The sequence below is a fragment of the Garra rufa genome, chromosome 17, assembly GCF_049309525.1.
Source record: "Garra rufa chromosome 17, GarRuf1.0, whole genome shotgun sequence".
In the NCBI taxonomy this organism is placed as follows: Eukaryota; Metazoa; Chordata; class Actinopteri; order Cypriniformes; family Cyprinidae; genus Garra; species Garra rufa.
In genome coordinates this window covers 7,918,277-7,941,453 of record NC_133377.1, presented here as the reverse complement: position 1 = coordinate 7,941,453, position 23,177 = coordinate 7,918,277, and positions in this window count along the sequence as shown.

Here is a 23,177-nt window from a genome sequence, read left to right as displayed (position 1 = left end):
GCCCTAAAGCCATGTAAAGCAGAGTAATAAAAACATACAGAAGATCAAAATCTCGCCTTACTCTTATGAAGGACTGGGTCACATTCTCCTCATGAGCATTTCGTTAAAATCAGAGCTAAATATTTCACGCCACTCAGGCCGCAATAATTATTCCACTGTTGTTGGACTGCAAACAAAATGAAATATGGATCACAGGGATTCAGCGTGCTGTACACGGGTCCCTCTTATCAGAACTGAATATCTGATAACTCTGCAACATGTGCCTCGGCTGACCTTTCTCAAGAGTTTTCAGCATTGTCCACTGACATTTGCATTATTTAATGGCATGTTTTATTCAGCTAGAACAAGGCTTACAAATAACAGAGTGGGTTTAAAATGGACAGGAAGTAAAGCGCCGACTCTGCTGCCTGGATCTGACTTGTGAGTCTCTCTCCGTCTTCCTCTCTTGCTTTTGCCCCACTGCTTTAGCTGACTGACTCCAGCTGTGGAACTCCTATAGCGAGATGTGCTCTCTGACAGCTAGAGGTAACAAGAGATTTATGTGTTTTGCTATAAACTTGCAGGTGCAAATCCTGTAGATCTCACACTTTTATAGATGGACCATAAAACTGATTCATAAAGAGAAATGTTGTGCTGCATTTTGCGTTTTTTGACTGTGCCGACATTGCAACACGCTATGAGTGAGTTTAAACAAACATACGCTGCCGAGGCAAGATGGATGTGCTACTGAATCAGGACAATACATACCACAATATTATATTTCAAATCACAGCCGTAAGCACACATATGTGACCCTGGACCACAAAACCAGTCTTAAGTCGCTGGGGTATATTTGTAGCAATAGCCAAAAATACATTGCATGGGTCAAAATTTTAGATTTTTCTTTTATGCCAAAAATCATTAAGAAATTAAGTAAAGTTCATGTTCCATGAAGATTTTTTGTAAAATTCCTACTGTAAACATATCAAAATGTAATTTTTGATTTGTAATATGCATTGTTAAGAACCTAATTTGGACAACTTTAAAGGTGATTTTCTCAGTCTTTTTGATTGTTTTGCATCCTCAGATTTCTGATTTCAAATAGATGTATCTCGGCCAAATATTGTCCTATCCTAACAAACCATACATCAATAGAAAGCTTGATGAAAGCTTATATGATGTATAAATCTCAGTTTTGACAAATTTAACCTTATGACTGGTTTTGTGGTCCAGGGTCACATATGTAAACCTGTTCCTGATGCATCACACTCATCATAATAACTTAAACTAGACTAACATGAACTGAGGAAAATTAATAGTATGTTGAGTAGTGGTTTCCAGGGTGTTGCTAGCTAGTCAAAAGCCAATATTAGGGATGTACAGTCAAGCTATTTGTATCTATCATCTGTATCTGTATTGAGACCTAAGTGGACTATTATCGTATATGATAATATCGCAATTGTTGTTTAAACAATATGTGATTTGACATGTATACACTTACACTACTGCGTGAGCACATTTAGGGTCCTTGCACACCGAGACCGAAAGTTTTTCATATGTTTTGTCGGATGTGAAAAACGCAGAAAATTTAACCCAATCCATTTTTTTTTTCAATGACAAATGAAAGTTTCGGATGCAGTAAACATGATTGACACAAAGTGAGGTTGTATTTATCTTTTAATGTGTGAACATTTCGAAAAAAAAATTCTAACTCAGTGTGCAAGGACCTTTAGTCCCAAATTTTCATATGTGTTTTTTTTTTTCATATTCTGCAAAATTCGTTATGCACAGAACGTCACGATGGCTAAGAATTGTCAAAACACCTCTCAAAATGCTTGCTACAGATGCGAAAACTGCAGAAAATTTAACCCGATGAGATTTTCTTTTTCACGATTGACGAAAGTTTTGGAGGCAGTGTGAAAATGTGATTAACACAATGTAAGGTCTTATTTTGTCACGATTCCGGTCTGTGTTTCTGTGTCTGTGTCTAAGGACTTTCAATTTGTAGTTTGTCTCTCACTGTTGACTGTCTCCCTGCCACTCTGCTCCCTTGTTTATCACCATGGACACTCATTTGACCACACCCACTTCCTCGTTAGTTTCCACGGTTACTCATTAGATCATTACCTCAGACCTGTGTATAAATAGTCCTTGTGTTTCCCCTATGCTTTTGTCAGTTGTTAAATGTGAAATGGTTGTCTCTGCCCTTGTCTGAGTTCCTGTTCCCTCTGGATTTTATTGTTTTGTCACGGATTCCCAATAACTGCATCTAGATCCTCTTTCGCCTTGTATCTTCCAGCAACGTTACATATTTATCTTTTAACGTGTGAAGATTTCAGATGAGAATTTCAGACTTAGTGTGTGCAAGGACCTTTAGTCCCAAATTTTTATGTTTTTTTTTCATATTCTGCAAAATTCATCACGCACAGAACGTCACGATGGCTAGGAATTGTCAAAACACCTCTCAAAATGCTTGCTACTGATGCGAAAAACGCCAATAATGTAACCAGATTTTTTTTTTTTTTTTTTTTTTTTTGACGGGCGAAAGTTTCGGAGGCATTGTGAAAATGTGATTAACACAATGTAAGGACGTATTTATCTTTTAATGTGTGAACATTTCGAACAAGAATTTCCAACTTAGTCTGAAATTCATACCTCTCAAAATGCTTGCTACAGGTACGAAAAATGCACAAAATTAAACCCGATCTGAATTTTTTTATGATGGACAAAAGTTTCGGAGGCAGTGTGTAAACATGATTGACACAACTTGAGGTTATGTTTTAATCCTTTAATCCGAAATTTATTATGCTTTTTTTCCCCCCATATTTGCCAAAATCCGGCATGTACAGAACATAACAGTGGCTCAGAATTGTCAAAACACCTCTCAAAATGCTTGCTATGAATGTGAAAGATGCAGAAAACTGCACCCGATACAATTTTTTGCAAACAAGAATTACAGACAGTCTGAAATTTTTCTATGCGTTTTTTCATATTTGCCCAAATTCGGTGCCTCAGAAATGTCAAAACACCTCTCAAAATGCTTGCTACAGGTGTGAAACATGCAGAAAATTGAACGCGCTCTGATTTTTTTATGACGGACAAAAGTTTCAGAGGCAGTGTGTAAATGTGATTGACACAACTTGAGGTTGTATTTAGCTTTTAACATGCAAACATTCTGGACAAGAATTTCAGACAGTCTGAAATTTTCCTATGCGTTTTTTCATATTCGCCAAAATTCGTCATGCACAGAACATCACCTTGCTCAGAATTGTCAAAATGCTAGCTACAGATGTGAAACATGCAGGAAATTAAACATGATCTTATTTTTTTATGACTGACAAAAGTTTGAGAGTAATTTTGTAAATGTGATTGACACAACTTGAGGTTTAGCTTTTAACATGCACAAATTTCAAGAATTTCAAGAATTTCGGACTCAGTGTGCAAAGACATTTAGTCTGAAATTTCCCTGTGATTTTTTTCAAATTCGTGCACAGAATGTCTTGGTGGCTCAGAATTGTCAAAACACCTCTCAAAATGCTTGGTATGGATGCGAAAAATGCAAAAATGGAACCCGATCCAATTTTTTTTTTATGACAGACAAAAGTTCCGTATGTTGAGTTTGTATCTATTGCAAATCATCTGTATCTGTATTTAGACCTAATTGGACTTAGGGGTGTGCGATATATATTGTCTACAATAATATTGTAATTGTTGTTTAAACGATATGCGATTTGACACTACTACACTGCTGTAGTAGTGTAGTGTACTACACTACTACACTACTGTTACACTACTACTAAATGTATTTCTTTATTTCTTTATTTTGTCCAAAATCTTCTCAAATATCATTATTCAAGGTTTTTATTACATTAAATAATTATTTATGCATTGCAGGTTCATGTTGTTCATGTATAAGTTCATAATTTTAATTTGATTAGTTACAGCCATATAGTGTCTTACTATTTGACTATTTATTACATTTAAGAATTTGACACAAAAGATAATGTATAGGCTACATTTAATTAGGTTAGGGAAAAATTGGCCTTATAATATAAAAAAATAAAAATAAAGGGTAAAGATCAATTTAAACTGCAAACTAACCACCATGCAGAATATATAAAATATCAAAAGCTTTGGGAGTCAGTTGTCAACAGCAGTCCCAAAACTGTCAAAGTACCAGCACAATAACACACTCAGCAAAATATTACCTAATTATCGTTATTGCCCAAATTCCAGAAAGTATTGATATATCATTTTTGCCATTATCACACAACCCTAAAGGACATTTCTTCTCCCTGCTGAAAACCAGCTGGTTTAAACTGGTCAGCTGGTCTCCCACCCTGACCAGCTAAAGAAGTGGTCAAAACCCCTCTAAATCCATCCTGCAAACTAGCTATTACCAGGCTGGATGATCATCTAAAACCAGTTTTCAGTGGTTTTTATTTATTTATTTATTTATTTATTTATTTATTTTTTAGTCCATTTAGTCAGTGGGCTCCAGTGTTGTTTAGTTTCCAAAACTCTTAAAATATATTCTTTAATGTTCCACAGAGGATTGTTTTTGAGTTATCATTCATGTCTGTAACACAAACAGCATGGGATAAATTATGCATAAATGTTTAATATTACGATTAGTGGTTGTTCAAAACCGGAATGTACAATAGCATGCTTGGCTTAGCATGCATGACTGCATAATAATTTATTACTTTCACATTCATGGAGACCTAGTGGCACATAACCATATTTTATCAGGAAGACTCAAATCTAATAAATCAGGTGAAGTGGATAGTAATTATTTTCCAGAGTTAACGTTAACAGAATCAGCAAGGTTGTTGGAGGACGCGTGAAGAGCATGGCTGCCCGTCTTCGTGCTATTCATGCGTTCGCTTCTGCATTTCTGCATTCAGACAGCGGGACAGACGCAGCATCAGCTGGTGGGCTCTCAGGACTCATAATAGAATAATGCCATGCTAACCAAATGGGGCTAATCCAGCATACGGGGCCCAAATCCTATCACTGATGTGTCAGATGTCATCAGAGCGTTAGCGAATGAAGACCCCCTGTATGGAGAGAGTAAACAGTTTACAGAGAATCGCTCGCAGATGCACGCAAGGTCACACTCATAGAGAAGTCAGTGAGAAGTATGCTTAACAGAATACTGCTGACAACATGAGAAGCATTCACTACTGCAGCAAAACCAGCCATATGCACTTATATGAAACTCATGCTGTTACTTAACAAGAATTTTAGGCTATGTAGCTATAAATAGAAGTTGAAGTCCAAGCTGTTTGTTTCTGCAGTGTAATTGAGTAATCTAAACAACTGCAGGGTTATACATAGATTTTGTTGTTTTTTTGTTTACATCTCGCAATTCTGACTTTTTTTTTTCTCAGAATTGCATCATATAAACTCGCAATTCTGACTTTTTTCTGTGCACAGCAATGGTAAACAAAGAGATTAAATTGTACATTTAAAGTGATTCTTAGCATTAAAATGTAAAAAAAAAGCTTCTTAAAAGCACCATTGAAATATTAAAAACAGATCCAACTTTTAACTATTTAACTATAATAATGTTTGTATAGTCTAATAAAGGAAAATAAACGAGTCGCTACTTAAAGGGATAGTTTACCCAAAAAATTAAATCACCCTATGATTTACTCACCCTCAAGCCATCCTAGGTATATTTGACTTTATTCTTTCAGATGAATACAATCGGAGATAAATTAAAAAAAAATTCCCAGCACTTTCAAGATAATGGCAGTGGATTGGCGTTGAGATTTCGAAGCAAAATAAAGTGTATTCATCCATCATTAAAAGTTCTCCAATTGGCTCCAGAGGTTAATAAAGGCCTTCTGAAGTAAAGTGACGTGTTTGTGTAAGACAAATATCCATATTTAAAACTTTATAAACTATAATCTCTAGCTTTCGCTAACTGTCGTACGCGTTCACAAGAGAATGATGTTCCAGTGGATGATGCAAAGTAAGCAAAACAAGCACAAAATGTGGATTTTTAAAGAAAAATTTTAAAGAAAAAGAGGAAACATTTTTTTCTCTGCTGTAAACAAAACTTGGTGCTCGCAAGACTAGCATATTCTCACTAGAGATTACGCTATGCCTGTGTCATCTGCTGGAAAATGTATAAAGTTTTACATATGGATATTTTTTTTTACACAAACACATCGATTCACTTTAGAAGGCCTTTATTAACCCCCCAAAGCCACGTGGAGTACTTTTTATGATAGATGAATGCACTTTTTTTGGCCTCAAAATCTCAACAACCATTCATTGCCATTATAAAGCTTGGAAGAGCCAAGACATTTTTAAATATAACTCAAATTGTATTTGTCTGAAAGAAGTCATACACACCTATGGTGGCTTGAGGGTATGGAAGCCCGTTTCCGCCACTTTTTTTGTTTACATCTCGCAATTCTGTCTTTTTTTCTGAGAATTGCATCATATAAACTCGCAATTCTGACTTTTTTTCAGAACTGTGCGATATAAACATACAATTGCAAGTTATAAAGTCAGAATTGCTAGATAAAGCCATAATTGCGGGATATAAACTCACAATTGCGAGAAATAAAGTCAGAATTGCGAGATATAAACCCACAATTCTGACTTTTTTTTTTTCTAAAAATTGCATCATAAAAATTCACAATTCTGACTTTTTTTCTCAGAACTGTGAGATATAAACACAATTGCAAGTTATAAAGTCAGAATTGCGGGATATAAACTCACAATTCCAAGAAATAAAGTCAGAATTGCGAGTTTATATGACGCAATTTTGAGAAAAAAAAAGTCAGAATTGCCAGATGTTAACTCGCAATTCTAAATTCTTTTGTATCACAATTCGAACTATTATTTTTTTTTTTCACAATTGCGAGTACAAACTCCTCCAGTTTGGAGGAGAAAAAAAGACTGATATGTTCACAGAATTGCGAGTTTATATCTCGCAATGCTGACTTTATTTTCAGAGAATTGCATCATATAAACTTGCAATTCTGACTTTTTTTTCTCAGAACTGTGCGATATAAACATACAATTGCAAGTTATAAAGTCAGAATTGCTAGATAAAGCCATAATTGCGGGATATAAACTCGAAATTGGAAGAAATAAATTTTTCTGAAAAAAGTTTTCTGACTTTTTTCTCAGAATTGCATCATATAAACCTGCAATTCTGACTTTTTTTTTCAGAACTGTGCGATCTAAACATACAATTGTAAGTTATAAAGTCAAAATTGCTAGATAAAGCCATAATTGTGGGATATAACTTCATTTTTCAGAATTGTGAGTTTATACATTTCTAAATATATTCTATATATAGTTATATTCAGAATTTATAACTATTTCTAACTATAATATGCAATTGCAACTTTATATCTTAAAAATCTTTACCTCTCAAAAATCAAAAACCATGCAATTCTGAGAAAAGGAAATTTAAGGAAATTTGATCCAATGTCATAGCAAATAGGCTTTCCAACTAATGTAAATCAATATTTACAGTACAGTATTTTACAGTATTTGCTTTTAAGGATCAATTTTTATTCATTCTAATTGCATGGAAACGAGCAACCAAAATTTCTCCTTTTGTATTCCATAAAAAAGTTATTAATTTGGGTTTGCAGCAACATGAGGGTAAAAAAGATGCTAATTCTAAGGTGATCTAACCCATTACTGTTTTAAATTAAAATTAAAAAACAAAGTTTAACCTTCATGTACCTCTTAATTGTACTATGCAAACACAGCACTTTGTGGACACATACTCTAAGGACGCAGTTCAACAAAGAAAGAGAGATAACAAATATGAAAAATGTGAAGGTGCAATGCACTGAAATGTCAGCATCTAATGGAGTCCAGGTTGTTAAAGTAAGCTCTCGGAGCACCTACTGTGCGCACAGCGGAGCCGCGGCGAATGCGACCTCTGCCCTGTGTACTCATTGTAATGTGCTGAGGATGGTGGAGAGGACGCCCAGTGCAACAAAGCTCATTTACAGCTGTATACAGCGGCGTACATATAGAGCACTCTAACCTACAGCAACGCCAGACCGATCAATATCACAGTCAATACTTTATTTTTCATCCAATTTAAACAAAACGTACAGACGCCCCGAGTGCTACGCCAACAGGTTTATGAATTCTAGACGTGCTGGAAATGCATTTTGGCTGGGGCTGCGACATCCCTCAGAACAAGCAATGAAAATGGGGCCATGATCACTTTAATCATAACCTGCAGTCTGGGAGAGTCAGTCAGACGAGAACTTGAGGGTGGAAGGAGGCGGAACGAAGATTCTGTCTCCGAAAGTCAGGTCACCATTTCTATGCAAGTTCCTACACAGAATCATTAGAGGCTAACAGCAGGGAATACGCATCGCCATTAACACCAAGAAAGCCATTACTTAATTAATTAATGGCCTCAGCTTTAATTAAGTAAAGAGGTCCTGCTTTATCGCCGGATGCGTGATAGCAGACTGCGAGGAGATCCCTCGCATACATCTAAAGTCAGAAACGAGGGCCGTTAAATGTGACAACGAGTGAAATGTCACTCTATCAAAGATAATGAGTAATATCTCACCCCAGAATCTATTTCCTGATGAATTAAAAATGTGAGATTACACCACAAACAGCTGGATACCGGCTGATTCATGAGAGCCATAAAGACATATCCAATCTCATTTTAATCTCCATTATTCATAAAGCGTGAAACATCCCACACGGTATCTGTTCAATAATTACCAGCACTATCGTGATGATGTTTAGGAACAACTGCTATATACTGGATCTATATTTCCCATGATTCTGATGAGCCATGTGGGGTTTTGGTTTCATCAGAATGCAGCAATGGATATAAAATGTGTAGCATTTCAATTTGACAACAGCGATATATTATGAACTCAGCTGAGAATTGTTATATAGCTTGTGCTTACTTACAAGTAAGCAATAACCAGATCCAAACAGAATATGCACCCAGCTCAATGACATATAAAACTGTCTTTAATAATAAATAATAATAAAAAAGCATGTGTTTATAATGCATGAGCCTAGTTTTTAGAAATATGCTCTTTGGATTGATGTAGGTTTCTTATGTTTCAAGAAAAGTTCCAGTGTAATGTAATGAGGTGTAATTTTGTTTAGTTTAGTTTTTTTAATTAAATATATTAATTATAGTATATCATATAATATTTTACACACTGAACACATGATGTGAGTGTATATACTATACTATACTATACTATACTATACTATACTATACTATACTATAATATAATATAATATAATATAATATAATATAATATAATATAATTTTTTATTTTATGACAAGACATGGTTAGCTTAGGATCTAAAATGTCAAGCTGTGTGACTTCTCCCCAAACTTAATTATATTTATGCATTGATAATTCATAATATGTGACCCTGGACCACAAAACCAGTCATAAGGTTAAATTTTACAAAACTGAGATATATACATCATATGACAGCTCAATAAATAAGCTTTCTATTGTTGTATAGTTTGTTAGGATAGGACAATATTTGGCTGAGATACAACTATTTGAAAATCTGGAAAATAAGGGTGCAAAAAAATCAAAATACTGAGAAAATCACCTTTAAAGTTGTCCAAATTAAGTTCTTAACAATGCATATTACTAATCAAAAATTACATTTTGATAGGTTTACAGTAGGAATTTTACAAAAAATATTCATGGAACATGATCTTTACTTAATTTCCTAATGATTTTTGACATAAAAGAAAAATCAATAATTTTGACCCATACAATGTATTTTTGGCTATTGCTACAAATACTGTATACCCCAGCGACTTAAGACTGGTTTTGTGGTCCAGGGTCACATATTTGTTTGAAAATACATATAAATATGCAACATAAATGTAAAAATAAAAATAAATAAAATAAAATAACTTCTAACATATTATACACTCATGTGTTCGATGTGTAAAATATTTTAGAATATATATATATATATAATTTGGTATTCATATTGGTTTTTATATGGTTTTATACAATTTTCAAGAAAAGTTCCAGTTTAATGGTATGTGGTGTAATTAAATAGTTTTAGTTTATTTTGTTTTATTATTATTATTTATGTTGTAAAAGTAACATTTTCGAGGGGAGTCACACAGCTTGACATTTGATTTGACATACTAAACTAACCTTACATTGTCATAAAATAAAAATGATTATATTATATTATATTATATTATATTTATTATATTATATTATATATCATATTATATATTATATTATATTATATTATATTATAATACAAGGATTCAACAAGGATTCAAATCATTCTATATACTGTATGAATTCATTTGACTTTTTAATATTTTACATATTCATTTATTATCCGATTGAACATAATAGTTTAGTACTCCGATTAAAAACCTTTCTACAGATTTTCTGCTCAAATCAGCATGCGGAATGTGAAAAAAAGGCTGCAAATTCCATCTCGCCTAGCCATAATGCATCATATTAATACTAAATATGATTCAACTAATTCAAAGGCGTCTCAAACTGCCAACAGGGTGGAGTAGTTTTGATAAGCGAGAACTTGATGAGAATTTCAATAACATCCCGCTGTAATGCATCATATTTAGCCACATCCAAACTTTTTCACCCTTGGAGGCAAAGTGAGTTTAATGTAATTAGGGACATGGATTCCTTACACACTAGACAGCATGCCGTGTGATAAATGACTATTCATTGGGGACAACAAGCAACAGCAGGTCACATGCCTCTTCCTCTCTCTCTCTCTCTCCCTCCGCCTTTCCAAACAAAAAGAACCCTCAGGGACATTTCTGATACTCACAGACTATTCTGTACAATGCCTGTGTGTGTTTGTGGTTATCTCGCATGGAGCGCAGGCGAGCAACTAAGACCACCTAGGTTGTGTGGCCAGTGAATTGGATCCCGCTTATAGAATCCTGGCAGGCGGCCATTTGCACGACTATTAAACTTTGAAAGATAAGGTCATACAGAGAGGGACATACCAAGGTACCTCTACTAAAAGTGAGCTGTCTAATAAGAACATAACAGCGCGGTCTGCTACAACGCTCTCCACTGCTGTTCATCCAGTCCTCTACTCTGATAAATCTGGATGAAGGGGTTTCTGCTGCTGAGCAGATTGAATCGAGCTGCATGATGCAGGTCTGGCCACTTTTTTTGACTTAGCACTTCTCACACTTGTCAACCGGTCAAGCGAGCCGGGTCACAGGTGCCTAGAGAAAAACAATATCTCCTTTCAGTGCAGCAATAAGATTTGAGTGGAGTTACATCAAATTGCACAGGCGGAATGCACTCTCTTTTACTGGGTGGGAATGAATTGCAATACAGCCATTAAAGGAAGGAACGTACCTTCTCCCTTGTTATCTGCCTTTTCTCTTCTTTCCCTTTGACCTTTCCCGACCTTAAACCGGACCACAATATGCTGAACAGATGGAAGTCAGAGGTCATCTTTCTCTTTTAGCTCTTCCTGTCTGTCACCAAGATCTGTCATTCTAAACCTGTAGCTGTGACTCGCAATCAATACTGTAATTGAGGTGGTTGTTGGAAATGAGTTGATTCTCAATACACATACTGTAGGATGGCTATTACTGACCTTTTTTTTTTTTGATGACAACAAAGCATTTGCTTTCAAGTTTCTTCAGGGCTTTTCATAGTGTGCTTGAATCAGGGTTATTGTCTCTTTATACCCCTGATTAAACGTTTTAACCCTGGGTTAAGCAATATTTCACACTTGTAATTTAGAAGTCTGGGTTACATAAACCTGATTTAGAGCACTGCTAGCAACACTTTTGCAGCTCTAACACCATTTTGTGGTGGCAAAGATATACAGTGTAAATCTATGCAGTGCTACAAAGTTACTGCGAGAGTATCAAACCACCAATCACAAACTAAAGAGTGTTTAGCTCATTAAATATCCATTAGTTGTTAAGACGGATAAACTTTTCATGTGATGGTTTTAGTTTGAATGCTGTGGCTGTAAACACATTAACTGAAGTTTTATTTTTGTATGCTTTGAGACATTAAAGCGATAGTAGATTTACGTTTCACAGATGGACAAACAGTTAATTATTAAAAACTGTCACACACCTATTACAAACCATATTTATTCAGTTAATGTTATTGAACTGTACAAATCTGTAAATAACAATGTTAACCCATTTAACATACAGTTGAAATCTTGTAGCATGAACACCCAGGATTAATTACTAATCGAGGGTCAAGTGCAAAACATACATTTACCCAAGGTTTAGTTTGGCCCTTGGCTAACTATTTAACCCACTAGAAAAAAAGTTTGCATTAATGCAACTGCAAGAGTCTGAATTGTGCAAAATAATAAATGAATGCATGGCGTTCCTAGGCATTGCAACTTCAGTTGAACTGAAAACTGACCTTTGTTAGGGGACAGTCAAATCGTGTTCATGTATAAATGCTTGTTCCCGTCAGCTGTCCTTATCTTAACCACTAGGCAAAAACATTCAGACCCAATGAAATGGGATTCCTTATCAAAGCTTATACAAAAGGACAACTGTTCCTGAGTAGTTAGAGCTAAAGCTCTGGACAGAACTGTCTCTGCCCTGTAGGTCTCAATCTCAATATAGACCTTAATCCATTCAGACTGTTTTCAAAGAATAATAATAGGACCTCAATAGTTACCAAAGGGAATATGACTGGCTTTGAAGGTCAAAACTCATAAAGACTGCAAACAGGGCACAGAAATAATGAATATAATCTATTTGTTTTTCTTAAGGCTATGGCAAGCTACAGATGTCAACTAAAATATAGACAACAAACAGCCAGGGAGGCAAAAGCATAAACATGTCTTGGTTTAGTCAATGTGCATTTAAAAGGCCTTGCTTAATTATTAGACAGGCTTACACATTTCAAGTTAATTGTCCCTGTGTTTGTATGTGTGTGTCTGTGTGAGAGTGTGTTTTGTGTGTGTGAAAAAAACAGAACAAACACATAGGTGTACAGGCCATGAGGATACACTTCCAGACTGCCGAAATGTCTAAGTCTAAATCTTTTAAAACTCAGAATAAATTGGCATCACTCTTGGGGATCCAAACAAACCCTGGGCTAAAAACAAACACTACAGGATATGGGATGTGCAGGCCATCAATTCTGAATACTGATTGTTGAGAATGTATTTACTGCAGATCTTAGGCAATGGATCCCCTAGTGACTGGTTTGGCAAGGCCTTTTAACCCACAGAGGGACTATTCTAGAATAAAAAAGGAAAAAAAAGTGAAAATGAAGAGAGAGAGAGAGAAACTTGACCGTTTTTCTATATTGCTGAAAAGACCAGCATTGCCAGTCACCAACATATGTTGTGCTCTGCATGCTGGTACCCAACTGTAAAGGTTCTTAGAATGAGACGCTGGTGTTCTGGTTCACCAGCATGGGATCTGGTGGCCCACATCACACTTTTCTTTATCTCCCTGCAGTGCTTACCGGTTGCGGCTTGAATCAAGTTCAAGACATTGATGCTTGCATATAGAACAGCCATGGGCTCAGCATCCTACTACTTCCACTCACTCTTACAAGTCTACATTTCCTTTAGAAGCCTGAGATCTAAAAGTGTGCGACACCCTGTGGTACCATCACAGAGAGGTACAAAATCACTTTCCAGAACATTTTCATTCACTGTTCCCAGCTGGTAGAATGATCTTAACACCACCATCCAGAATGCTCAATTCCTGAAAACAGCTGAAAACTCAACTATTTCAGCAACATTTGACAGCATCCTAATTAAAAACAACAACAACAACAAAAACACCTTTGCTTTCTCTTTTCTTAATCCCTCCCTGTCTATCTTGTACTAATCTGAACAACGTCTGAAACTTTGTATTACGAGCACTTCCTGTGTTTATTTCTCTCTTTATGATGAATTGCTTGTTGCCTTTCTCAATTGTAAGTTGGTTTTATAAAAACTAGAGCTGCCCCGTCTCACTACTGATGAGTCAGTGTTGCAGAATTCATCTAAGATGAAAACAAAGAAAGTACTTATTTATTTATTTTTGCTGTGTTTCCCTGACATATTCATAATTATTATATCTGCCAGTGCACTGTGGCAAGCTTTTTTGCGTGCAGTTGAGCGTTTATTAGGCTATTTAGGCAATTAAAGGCTCATTATTATGATTCATATGATTTAATAATAAACGTGTGAATAATAGTTGACTAATGCTTAAAATGAATACTAGTCGACCAGAAAAATCTATAGTCGAGGGCAGCCCTAATAAAAACGTCTGCTAAATAAATAAATAAATGTCAATGTGTTAACAATGCTGTGCTTTGGATTCTTATGTACTGGTTGGCCATCATGGGATGTTGTTGGGATAGTGGTTTATTGACTGATAATCACAGGATGCAGGTGTGTGGATTTATTATCACAGATTGCTGGTGTACTGGTTGATCATCACAAAATGCTGATGTATTAGTTGACCATCACAGGATGCTGGTGTTCTGGCTGACCATCACAGGATACTGATGTACTGGTTGATTATCACAGGATGCTGGTGCACTGGTTGACAATCACACAATGCTGGTGTACTGGTTGACCATCTTTGGATGCTGGCATACTGGTTGACCATCATGGGATGTTGATGTACTGGTTATACATCATGAGATGCTGGTGTAATGGTTTACCATCACAGGATGCTAGTGTAGTGGTTAATCATCACAGGATGCTGGTTTAGTGCTTGACCATCAAAGGATGCTGGTGTACTGGTTGGCCATCACAAGACGCTGGTGTACTGATTGACCATCATGAGACGCTGGTGTATTAGTTGACGATCATGAGATGCTGGTGTACTGATTAACCATCACGAGAAGCTGGTTTACTGGTTGACCATCACAAGACGCTGGTGTATTGGTTAACGATCATGAGATGCTGGTATACTGGTTGACCATCATGGGATGCTGGTTTACTGGTTGACCATCATAAAATGCTGGTGTACCTGGTTGAGCATCACTGGATGCTGGTGTAATGGTTGTCTATCAAAGGATGCTAGTGTACTGGTTGATCATAATAGGATGCTGGTGTACTGGTTGATCATCACAGGATACTGATGTACTGGTTGATCATCACATGATGCTGGTGTACTGGTTGAACATAACAGAATGCTGGTGTACTGGTTGACCATCATGAGATGCTGGCGTACTGGTTGACCATCGTGAGATGATGGTTTACTGGTTGACTTTCATTGGATGCTGGTGTAATGGTTGTCTATCAAAGGATGCTAGTGTACTGGTTGATCACAATAGGATGCTGGTGTACTGGTTGACCATCACAGGATACTGATGTACTGGTTGATCATCACATGATGCTGGTGTACTGGTTGACCATCACAGAATGCTGGTGTACTGGTTGAACATCGTGAGATGCTGGTGTACTGATTGACCATCGTGAGATGCTGGTGTACTGGTTGACCATCATGAGATGCTGGTGTACTGGTTGACCATCATGAGATGCTGGTGTACTGGTTGACCATCACGGGATACTGATGTACTGGTTGACCATCGTGAGATGATGGTTTACTGTTTGACCATCATGAGATGCTGGTGTACTGGTTGACCATCGTGAGATGATGGTTTACTGGTTGACTATCATTGGATGCTGGTGTAATGGTTGTCTATCAAAGGATACTAGTGTACTGGTTGATCACAATAGGATGCTGGTGTACTGGTTGACCATCATGGGATACTGATGTACTGGTTGACCGTTGTGAGATGATTGTTTACTGTTTGACCATCATAAGATGCTGGTGTACTGGTTGACCATCGTGAGATGATGGTTTACTGGTTGACCATCATGAGATGCTGGTGTACTGGTTGACCATCATGAGATGCTGGTGTACTGCTTGACCATCATGAGATGCTGGTGTACTGCTTGACAATCACGGGAGGCTGGTGTACTGGTTGACCATCACGGGATACTGACGTACTGGTTGATCATCACATAATGCTGGTGTACTGGTTGACCATCACGGGACACTGATGTACTGGTTGATCATCACATGATGCTGGTGTACTGGTTGACCATCACAGAATGCTGGTGTACTGTTTAACCTTCATGAGATTGTGTACTGGTTGACCATCATGAGATGCTGGTGTACTGGTTGACCAACACAGGATACTGATGTACTGGTTGACCATTACACCAGCACAAATATCAGCCTTGGCCACTATGGATTTCAAGATAGTTGAAGCTTATATTGTCAGCAGAGAAAGCTTACAGAAAAAATAGTTTCAAAAGAACATAAAACAATTTTATATACGCTGCATGAGACATTAATGGAAAAATAGTACCCATTCAAACACTAGCTAAAGGTTCCTGACACCCACTGCTTGAGGCATCTCACAGATCATGTCAGACGCTGATACAGTGGGAGATACATTGGACCTGATATAGATTGATACAGTGGGAGATTTTCAGTCCTATTCTGAGTCTAGATCACTTTGAAAGAGCTGTGGCTGAAAAACACAAATCTGCGGGTGAGTGATGAGAGTGTGATGTAATTTGCCGTCAAGCTGAGAGAACAGCTGAAGCTCCTGGGAGACTCAATCCCATCGATTTATGACATCAAAACAAATGACATCACGGTTCCATCTCTGCCTGCGCAGTGGAGCGAGGGTCATTAGACAGCATTCACACGCACCCACAAAAACACACGTTCCATACAGGTGGGATGACAAAAATGGATCTTCAATTCACAGGCCATTCACAAGTTAGATGGGCATATTGAACTAGACTGGAGAGCTGGTGAACTGGAGGAGACAAAAAAGGGAGAGCAAGGGAGATGAAAAAACATGTGTTTGTTAAGGGCCTCTGTCTCTGGGAAAGGTTTAGATTTTTGAACAGATTGGATAGCTGGTTCTGGAATTCGAGAGTCACTTTCATGTTAATTGTGCCACTATTAGAAAGCATACCAGAGGCCCTCAAAGGTATTTCAATTAAAGTACACACGCACACTCTTACAGTAAGTGAATGCACATATACGCTGAGTATGTTTCCCTACACCTGTGCCAGTTATGATCTGGGGCATGTGTACTCCACTTAAAGTTTCCATCTCATCATGGAAAATGGAAGTGGAGAGGAAAAGAAAGATAGTGAGAGTGGAGAGAGAGAGGGTTGAAAGAGTGCTAAATCCAGACTCTGTTTTGATTATTTTTAGGAAAAAAAGGATTATAGTACTCTTTCATTTGGAAATATGGTCCACTGCTCAGTCATGATGACCAGAAAATGCAGGATTATCCTTAAACTGCCATGCGCTTATGATTGCTCATGTGTCTTCGCTCAAAAGAGGAGATGTTCCTGGCGGGTACATTCGAGTGACGAGGAACAGAGCAGAAGAAAGTGAAAGAGGGAGGTACAGCAGAGTTCAGGTCATTACCCAGACTCCCTTGATGTTTGGGTGCAGCTCCAGGCAGGCTGGTATGCTGACGCGTCTCTCTCTCTCCCTCTAGATCTGAAAAAGGCAGAGTAGATCTACATAAGCCGGTGAATATTTGATAATCCTCGTTTGACAGCCTGAACCAGGTGAGGAGCAGTTGGAATCGGCTTGGGCTTGCTAATGAGCACCACCGGAGAACCTGTGCACAGTACATACCCAACATCCCGTACCCAAATGCAAACACACAACAGCTGGCCGCTTCCTCGGTTACATTCGAACAATGTGTTAACATTGAGTTTCAGGGCTGGTTGATGGCTGACAGTGGGATGTCACTGGGCGAATGTCATTGCAGCTGTCACTGAGACTGTAGCGGTGAGGGGTGTTAGAGGAGAACTCCCTAATTCACAGCAATCAGTTGGTGTGAGCTTCCCATGCCAGCGCTAAAGCCCAGTTAGGCCCGTAAGAAGAGCGGAGATGGCCTGCTGACAGCCAAGAGGGGAGGAGGGATTTAGAGAGGATGCTGGGATACGCTGCTCGTCTGTAGCATCACCCAGCTGACAAGATCAAGAGATCAGCCAAACCCAGGCTGGCTTTCACTTCTTCTTATACATCCCTTGTTATCTACCTCTTATCTTTCTGTGCCTCTGCCCGTCCACCCTTCGCCCTCTTCAGAGTGCCCTCTTTCATACCGACCCTTGTTGCTGGTCCTGCTTGTCTAATACACCTCTATTATTCTCTTTCTCGCTCGCTCTCGGTGGTAACGGGCCACTGAAATAACCTCCATTCACATAATCCAAGGTGTTTGATATGTAATTTTCTACAACTGAATGGGCCTTTGTGTGTGATCGTGCATGTACGAGTCCACAGAGATGCTTTCTATATACCGTCCAAGAAAAGAAGGATGTATAGCCTTCTTTCGCAACAACAGAAGAGCTCTAAACCTATGCTTCAAATCCAGTGAATATGAAAATCAAACAATCTGGAGGCTGTGAACCTGCACCAACTGTAATGCAATGTAAAAACGTGACTCTGTGGAGTGCTTGTGTTGTGTTTTCTAAATGCATCTATTTGAGTTTGACTCTTTCTGACAGAGGCTGTTTGTTATTGTTAGTGCTGTATAGAACCTAATCCACAGATGTAGTTATCGATTGTGCTATTTTGATTATTGAATAATTTATATGTGGACAATCATATTAAATGTTAATTTAGAAAATATATTACAAATAGATGTGAGGGAATAAACTGATCATTAGTCCTTAATAATCATTATAAAACAGATTGGATGAGTCACATTTACAGTTTAATTCTATATTAATATGCCAAGATATTACTGTCCCTTGCTTGACAACCATAAACAATTAGACAATTTATATGTTGCATTTTATTATAATGATTACTGATTAGTGAGTGTATGTGGACATACTGTATATACACACACTTTTTAAGTGCTGTAGATTATATATACATTTTTATATTAAACTATATTATTTGGAGGGCTTTGTACCTTGAGTGGCTTATTGTTTTACATAGGGGATACTAGCATGAAACTAAAATGCTAACCTTTATGATTAGACACAGATGTACATATTAGTGCAACAAGCACATATATGCTTATGCACAGACACATATGTTTACATTGAAAAAAAATGTTCTGGAGCTCATCAAAATCTGCCACTGCACAAACATGAAATGACTTAAACAAGCAAATGTGGAACACCTGTCCCTTCAGCAGCATTTAAAACTTTCCGCGTCTTTGTTACATGCTGACATCGAAATCACTGCACGTTCATCCAGCGAGTTAATGCAAATGCATCGCTACGCTGTTTTCCCAGTCATAATGACAAATTAAAACCAACTGCCAGAAAACATTATCAGGAAGGAACGTTTTACCAGGTCTTTTATCACCGGGTCTCTCTCAGACAGGCTGTATATTCCCACAGTTACATTATAAAAGTATATTGGTAATTAACTTTCGTGAGAGAATGTGATCCATAAAAGCTCTTTGGTGTGGGAGTTCTAAATTCCTAAACACATATCAATTAAGTTTACACTTGTGACATGCAGCCTCATTAAAGAGCAATGAAATATTTCTGCACACAAATAAAGCCGCTGATGGCATTATTAATTCTTTATCTGACATAAACTCTGGCTGACATTAACAGCTGCGTGCCATTTCAACCCACTTTACTGAGGCTGTCACTCACCTGATGGAGGCAATGCTGCAGTGCTGTGGCAGTCTCATTCAGGCTTTACATGGTGGATTAAAAGTGCTTAATATTTGAATATGTGACTGTTTTGAGGGGGCAACAATCACTCCTAGGCAGTCCTGGCCCAATTTCTATTGTAGGTGAGAATGCATGTCATAACAAAAAAGCTTAAAACAACAAAACAAACAACACAAAAGAAAACTGCTAAACAAAACAATGAACATCAAAGCAAAACAAACAGGCCAAAACAAAGCACACACAAACACACAACAACATACAATACAACAGCAAAAAAAAAAATCACAAAAAGAAGAGCGAAGCAAACAAAAAAGCAAATAAACTGAAAAGCTAAGCAAAAACAAAACCGCATAAACAAATACAAAAGCAAAGCAAAAACAAAATAAAAAAACATGAGTAGATATTAAAAAAAGCAAAACCAAACACAAAACAACAGCAAAAGAGAGAGGGGAAAAAACTGCAAAGCAAAACAAAACAAACAGACAACAAGACAAAAGCAAAACAGAACACACACAAAAACACAAAACAAAAACAAAACAAAACATCAAATACAACAGAGCACACACAAAAACATCAAATCAGACAAGAAAAAAACAGAACAAAAAAAAAACATGGATTTTGTGACTTGTTTTGACTGACCAAATTTAGACATTTATGAGTTATAGAAGTAATTTATTTATGTTATTATTATTATTATCATTATTTAATCTGTCATTGTTAAGAAGCAGTGTTTTTCCCATGAATTTTAATGTCAAATGCTCCGACAGAGACACTTTTAGTATGCAGTGAGTCTAGCCAGTCTGCAGACAGAGGACAGCGGATGGCACATAATACCCATATATTCAGCTAACACCAATCCTGTCAGTCAATAGCAGTCATCTCCATCTCTCAGGGCCAACAGGAGACATCTCCTAACATGCATTTCATTAGCACAAAACATATCACATCTGCAAAATGAAATCACTGCGAGAAAAAGAGGGCGTGAGGGGCCAAGTCCAGAAAACTCAATTTCAGCCCAAAAGGGATCACCGTCCAATAAAATTGCCGACTTTATTACATTTCTCGAATATAAACAGCCATCTACATCGGGTGGCCGAGCACAATTCCCAAAGCCTATTAAGCGAAGGTGCCGATTTTGAAGCGCTCAATAATGGCCAAGGACAGGTCTCAGTGTTGTGACTGATGTCTCGCCCGTGGACAAACACCAGACACAGCGCTGACGGAGGTGAAGACGGGATTCAGGTAGCCGTAATCATTTCACGCCATCTCGAGACGCATGCACGGCTTTTACAGGAAGTGCGGATAACGATGTGACAAAGCTGCAGTGTAATAAGCAGCTGCGACTGTCATGGAGCGTGCAGGTTGCATTTATTTATGTGCTGAACACACTTAATTTGGCTGCAAATGAAAGGGCAGCGGGCTTGGGCACACGTGTGTAGACAGTGATGCATGTACATGCCTAACTCAGTACAAAAGAAGCAATCTCCACCTAGGCCCCTATATTTATTTCAGCAATTCCTGTTAAATGCATATTTTATGCTGGCTCGGCACGTTGAAGGTCACTCAAAAATGTTGTTTATGAGGCAAATGGGGAACATACCAAATGTACAGTGGGAGGGATCATACACAGCATTTATCACTCGTAACAATAGGAAACTCCTGCGCTCTACTTGGATCGTCTAGATCGGACAGCGCTGGGGCTTCTTTCATCTGACTGATTCAGTTCATAAGACATTATTGCACATGCTGCGCTTTGCGCTGGACAAAGCACCTGCGATTCCACATGGAAATAACACGTGAGAGAGTTTGCTTCCTTTTGTTATGTTATCAAAAAATACTGCAGGGTTTCTGCAGGAGTTATGAAGTTAAATTTATGACTTGTTATTTAAGACCCAGTAAAGAAAACTTTTGAAATAAACTGAAGGGAACACAATATGCCAACATGTTCTCTTCATGTAAATGTCTAGGGAGAATACAATGGGTTATATTAGTAATACTTTAACAAGTTTGAAAATAGGACTTCCTAAAGATCTCCACTACTTTTAAATTAATTTGAATTAACTAGAATATAGAAATAACTTTCACTGTAACTTCATAGGAGGAGCATGTGTAAGGCTGGGCCACAGAGACTTGGGGCAAAAAAATGCCACTAAATTGGACAAAAATGCCCCTGCACAAATAAATTAAATCTATTATGTAAAGATGAAAAATGGTGAAAAGGGTGAAAATGAAAAGAAAGTGTTGATTGCAGCATTAAATTAATATCTGCTCATGTTTCACCATGATTTTTTTAAGGGTTTTTACAGTGTTGTGCATAATAACAATCACACATGATTCTGTTGAGTTTAGGAATGCAATGGCTAATTAGAGGCGTTCAGATGAGTCATCGCTGAAGCTCATCAGTTTTGTTGAGTGTGTGCAACTCTTGAATTATCGGATCATAAACAACAAAGCGCATACATACATTTATTTATTTTAAATGAATAAAAAGAAAATAGGAAAGAACAGCATCAAAAATCAAAATCAATTACAAAACAAAAGCAAAAACAAACAGCAAACCAAAACAGACAAAAACAAAACAACAGCAAAATAGAACTTACACAAAAACATAATAAAAAACAAAGCAAAAACAAAACGAAACAACAGTAAAGCAAAACAAAAGCAAAAAAAAAAACCAAACAAACAAAAAACAAACAGACAAAAACAAGACAACAGCAAAACAGAACACGCATACAAAAAAAAGTAAAACAAAACAAAAACATAAAATACAACACAATAGCAAAGCAAGACACAAAAAACAGAGCAAACCCGAGAAAAACAAAGCAAAAAAAAAAAAAAAAAAAAAAAAAAAACAGAAAAGCAAAGCAAAAACAAAAACAAAACCACAAAATAAAAACAGAAAAGCAAAGCAAAGCAAAACAAAACAGGACAAAAAGCAAATCAAAACCAAACACAAAACCTCCAAAACAACAGCAAAAAAACAAACAAACAAAAACAGAAAAGCAAAACAAAACAGACAAAAACAAGACAACAGCGAAACAACAACCACATACACAAAAAAACCACAATACAATAGCAAAGCAAAGCACAAAAAAGAGCGAAGCCAAGAGAAAAAAAAAAAAAAAAAAAACGGAAAGGAAAAAGCAAAAACAAAACCACAAAACAAAAACAGAAAAGCAAAGCAAAAACAAAATGAAACAGGAAAAAACCTAATCTAAATCAAACACAAAACCTCCAAAACAACAGCAAACAAAAAACAAAATAAAAAAAAACAACAAATCAAAATCAAACAAATCAAAAAAAGCAAATCAAAACCAAACACAAAACCTCCAAAACAACATCAAAAAACAAACAAGCAAACAAACAAACAAAAAAAAACAGACAAAAACAAGACAACAGCAAAACAGAACACACACACAAAGACATAAAACAAAACAAAAACATTAAATACAACACAATAGCAAAGCAAAAAAAAAATAAAAATAAATAAAAACAGAGTGAAACCAAGAAAAAAAAACAAAAACAAAGCAAAGCAAAAACAAAACCACAAAACAAAAACA